The sequence below is a fragment of the Aegilops tauschii genome, chromosome 3, assembly GCF_002575655.3.
Source record: "Aegilops tauschii subsp. strangulata cultivar AL8/78 chromosome 3, Aet v6.0, whole genome shotgun sequence".
Lineage (NCBI taxonomy): Eukaryota > Viridiplantae > Streptophyta > Magnoliopsida > Poales > Poaceae > Aegilops > Aegilops tauschii.
In genome coordinates, this window is record NC_053037.3 from 579,617,243 (window position 1) to 579,622,869 (window position 5,627).

Consider the following 5,627-nt stretch of genomic DNA (forward strand, 5'->3'; position numbering starts at 1 on the left):
GGGTGGCGCCCCCGCCCCCCTAAGGAAGGAGGCCGAATAGGAGAAGGAGGAGGGGGTTCGGCCCCACTTTCCTTCCTCCTCCCTCTCTTCCCTTTTTCCCCCTTCTGGTAAAAGGAAAGGGGGGGGGGCAAATTGGAATAGGTCCCCAAGTAGGATTCCTCCTACTTGGGGCTCCCAAGGCAGCTCCCCTACCCCTCCCACCTATATATACATGGGGAGGGGGCGCCTAGAACACAGACCAACGATTGTTAGCCATGTACGGCGCCCCCCCTCCACAGTTTACGCCTCCAGTCATATTCTCGTAGTGCTTAGGCAAAGCCCTGCGCGGATAACTTCGCCATCTCCGTCACCACGCCGTCGTGCTGACGGAACTCATCTACTTCCTCAACACTCTGCTGGATCAAGAGTTCGAGGGACATCATCGAGCTGAACGTGCGCAGAACTCGGAGGTGCCGTACGTTCTGTGCTTGATCGGTCGGAACGATAAGAAGTTTGACTACATCAACCGCGTTGGCAAACGCTTCCGCTTTCGGTCTACGAGGGTACGTAGACACAATCTCCCCCTCTCGTTGACATGCATCTCCTAGATAGGTCTTGCGTGAGCGTAGGAATTTTTTTGAAATTGCATGCTATGTTCCCCAACATTTGTCTGATAGGGTTAGGAAAGATTCATCGGAATTGTTCCGGGACTGCCGAGGGAGCTGCAATTTACACATCCGAAAGTAAGTACTACTAGCTAGTTCCGCGCATCTCCCATTGATTCTTGCTAGTTTCATCAATACCGTTTAGCATGCCTGATTATCAGTTTGACTGAACTCTATTTATCGTAAAGTTCTTGTGGCAGGAAGCCGGGAATGATTTTTGTGGATACTACGTTGTGAGTTCATCTACAATGCGACAGCCTCTCAGCGGGGCTACTCTGAAAAACAATACGAAGTACGTAAACAAAAATATTCACAATTTTATTTTATTACCATCATTTGTGTTGAGTTTCATTCATATATATGTATTGACCACCTTTTTTAAATTAGATGTGGCAGATGCGGGATGAACTCCTACCACATGATCGCGTACGAGCAATTCAAGAAGAATTGGCAGGATTCTTTCTTGACCACGTCATACCTAAAGCCGGAGAATACCATGTGGAAGTTGAACCCGATTTTAGATGTTAGGGACTGTAAGACATGTTATATTGTATATATGTGGTAGCGTCGGATAGATATACAAAAACTTGTTGTTTGACCAATCTCTCAGAGAAAGAGAGGTCTCACTTCTCTCTGTATATATATGTTCATGATGATCTTCTGTAATTAATGGTTCCTTCATTTTCTTACTAGCTAGCGTGTCGAGTTCTCTCTATATGTATAGTAGCTAGCATCGACCAAGCACGGAGAAAGAGAAGACACTTCTCTCTATTAGCTAGCTAACACAATATGAAACCCCTAAAGTAACCCTCGAAAACCCCCTAACCCCCCCTTTAAAAAAACCCAGCTCCTGCCAGCTGCTGACGTGTGGATGCCTTTTGGTCCCGGTTGCTATTACCAACCAAGACTAAAGGTCATCTTGCCTGGGTGCCACGCAGCGGCCACGTGGAGCCCCTTCTGTCCCGGTTCATAAGAGAACCAGGACTAAAGGTTTCGGGCTTTAGTCCCGACCCTTTTTTCCCGGTTCCATAACCGGGACTGAAGGCCCTCTGGAAGCGGGACTAGTTCCCTGTTTTCTACTAGTGTCCTCCTCTCTCCTCCCTCCTCCCACCCCCTCCTCCCTCCATCTCTCCTAAACCCTTTTTTACTGTTCTTGTATAATATAGTTTTTTACTGTTTTTTAGTAAGTGGTTAATATAACTAGTTTATTTATAATAAGTGCTTAATAGAACTATTTTATTTATAGTAAGTGCTTAATAGAACTAGTTTATTTATAGTAAGTGCTTAATAGAATATATTTTGTTTATGTAGAAATCAAGTATTTGCCCCTGCCTCATCCCCCAGTCGTCCCACCATCGCCGCCCCCTTAAGACCTCTAGGTGAGAATAGCCAAATCCCCATGTTGTTGATATAGATGATAATATGTTGTAAATGTCGATGATGAAAATGCTAGTGCTAGTCTCCATGTCATTGATGTAGATGATGATGCATTCTGAATATAGAGGATGTCTTGGTGTTCTTGTTTGCAATGTACCTCCAAGTGGCCTATGTTTTGCCGGAATGTTGATTCGTTTCCGTTCCGGCAAATTTCAGGCGCTCGATATGTCCTGTCTTTAGCAAAGGTCATGCTGAATTTTTTCATGAATTTTAGCATGACTTATGCTACAATGTAGGACATATCGAGTGCTTGTGATTTGCTAGAACGGGAATTCAATATTTCGGCAAAACATAGGGCATTTTTTCTATGACATTGCTCGATATATCAAACGGGTTGACTTTAGGTCCCTTTCGGCTCCTTGTGTGTCTTTCACTGAGGGATATATATATATATATATATATATATATATATATATATATATATATATATATATATATATATATATCGTGGGGGTCGCTTCTCCTTCTTTTCCTTGTGCTAGATATTTGTAATGCACCAGGGAAAGGAGGAGTAGCGACCATCACCGACAGTTGCAATATCAAAGAGGGAGTGCCCACCATATACATGAGATGAGAGTTTAGAAAGGAAGACTCAACAGACCTAAAGTCAACCCGTTGCATATTGAGTAATAGTGATCTCTGTGTTGAGTTTCCTGATAGTTGTCTTCGATCGATTTTCAATGTTTCAACTATGAACATAGGAAATGTTCGACGACGAAAGGGAATTCGGTATGTGCGAATACTGCAAAGACAAGCGCGGCATGTGCGACAGGCCTCACCTAGTTGGTGGTAGGCGCTTCAGCATCATGCTGGATGAGACCTTCGAAGTGGATATAGTAAGTCACAACGACAAGTCTTTTTCCGTAATTAAGCATGGTTCTGCTTCTTTTGCTTCAACTTATAATTTTAATTTTTTACAATTCTACTAGCGTATCCCCTTTGATGCAAGATTTTATGTCTTGGATAAGATTGGTTTCAGTACTATGGAAAGTATGGAGGGAAAGAGAATTCACTTGAGGACCAAGCATGGTTATACTTTTGCCGTAAAATTATAGAATACAGAGAACTACTCCCATTTTGAATGCTCAAATTGGAAAGCACTATGCAAGGCATGTGCATTTGAGCCTAATATGCTTATCACCTTTGATATTCGTCCAAAGATGAAATTGAAGGTAATATCGACATGTGGGTCGATGTGCGAGGAAATAAGTCATTATGTTTCATGGCTTGAGGATCTTGATACTATGAAGAAAGATTATTTTCCTGGACTTCGAAATATTAGTACTCAATACGTGCGACCACTAGTGTGCGTATTGAACTACGGTCACATCTATTTATGAAAGATGGTAAGATTTTTACTATTTGTCCTCAGTGCATCTTTTGCATACATTATTTTTAAGCTAAACTTCATTGCTAAGTATGTTACTACGATGTTCTTCAATAGGGAATCCCGATGAACGTTGTGCCTCGTTGGATCAAGCCTAAAGGTCGCATAACAATGGTTAGCTTACGGCCAGGACATCCTACATTGCACATGAGTGCATTCATGATTTCTCAAAGCGAGCAAGTCTTAATAGTCAAAGACTTGAGCAAAATTGTGAAGGATCGCAGCAGAGAAGTACTAGGGGCAGCAATTAGAAGTGCAGCCCACAATTAGGAGACATGTTCATCTGCATTCTCCAATATGATGAAGCAGGAGTGCTACACATGTTTTATGCTATTTTACTTGAGAGAGAGCAGCATGAGTGATTAGCTAGTTAGAATGAGTTTAAAGATGATGATGTGCTACACTATGACTATGATGATTAAATAGCTAGCATTGGTGGTAATGACTATGATGATAATTATTAACTAGTGTTGGTGGTTATTAGATAGCTACACTATGACTATGATGATTAAATAGTGTTGGTGGTAATGACCATGATGATTATTAGGTAGTGTTGTTGGTGATGATATGATGCAATAGTTTCTATATTAATATGATGATGATGTTGATCATGATTATCATGATGATTTGTTATTATGATCATGATTAGTTATTATATCATTGGTGGAAGGAACGCGCATAAGATTCATGTGGATGGATCAAAAGTGACCAAAAGTTGAATTAGTAGGATCGTCCACCTAATTAAACTTTTGATTCATCCAAATGAATCTAATCCATGTTTCTTCCTCAAAATGATATAATAATTCATCATGGACATAATGATATAACAACCTCTTAATTGGTACTGTATCAAAATTTATATAACGGCGTATAAATACACTAAAAACAAAAACTGAATACTAGCAGCGCTGGATTGGAAGCACGCTACTAATAGTTAGATTAGCAGTAGCGCTGGTAATTACACATGCTACGGCTATATATCTTAGTAGTAGTGTGTGTTGTCGGCGCTACTGCTAAGAAGTAGCTGTAGCGCCTTACTAGTAGCGCCGGACCCCGCGCTACTAGTAGGCATTAAACCCGCGCTACTACTAGGCTTTTTCCTAGTAGTGATACCCTTGAGCATATTCTCTACTTCATTATTGTTGGTCCGTTGAAAACATAAAAAATGTAGTACGCCAGCAAATCTGAAGATATGTGAATTGACGGGGTAAACTAAGACATGAAGATGTGTGCTAAAATAGTTGTATGGGAGCAATGCATATAAGTAAGAAGCTTATTTGCTAAACATAGAACGTCAAATTGTAGGAAGCATGAAAAATCTGACAACTCAACATTACCCATCTTGGATGGAAGCACAGAATAGAACATTTATAGTGAAACAAACTAAGATTGTAGCAAACATGAGGTGCATCTTTTGTGTTGTCGACATGCAAATTTAACGGATTTGTTGTTGACTCATGGGAGCAATTATCTAGCCCAACGAAGCAATAGTATTACATTGTAGAAGCACGGAAACATGGCACTGGGTACATAAGTAGTGATACTTGGAAGGAAGGAAAATTGAAAATAAAACAAAAACTAATATTGTCGTCGATGTGCATACCAATCTCACGGAAAATTGTGGATGATTTAGCTATCGAATAAGAATGACCGATGCAATTTCACGCCCACAGACAAGGAACAAAAACCAAACTATTGACAGAGAGAGAGACCACATAAATCTCATAACACAATTATGCCAAAATTAGCTAGCAATGCAATAATTGAACCATGCCAAAAGAGATGACTCACACCCTAGGCCAGATGAGGACGAACTAGGTGTATCATGTGGAAGGCAGTGGTGATGGCTTCGTTCCGGAACGTAAATGGCCCTCCGACGAGTTGGGCCGCCGTCCACGGTTGCAAGTGGAGCAGAGGGTTGGTCGTGGTGGAGATGGGAACGATGCGGAGTTTGCGAGGTTCTCGGCATGTAGGTTGTGCGCCAGTCGCTGCACGGCCGTCGAACGGTACAACGTACCGGCTAGGTGGGGCAAAGCCTGTAGATAGGTATGGCATGATCTTGGCTAGGGGGGGAGAGAAGGGGCAGCAAGGTGAACGACGAGCATACTATGAGCAAGGACGACACACAGGATAGATGGGGACTGGGGTCTATTTGGTAT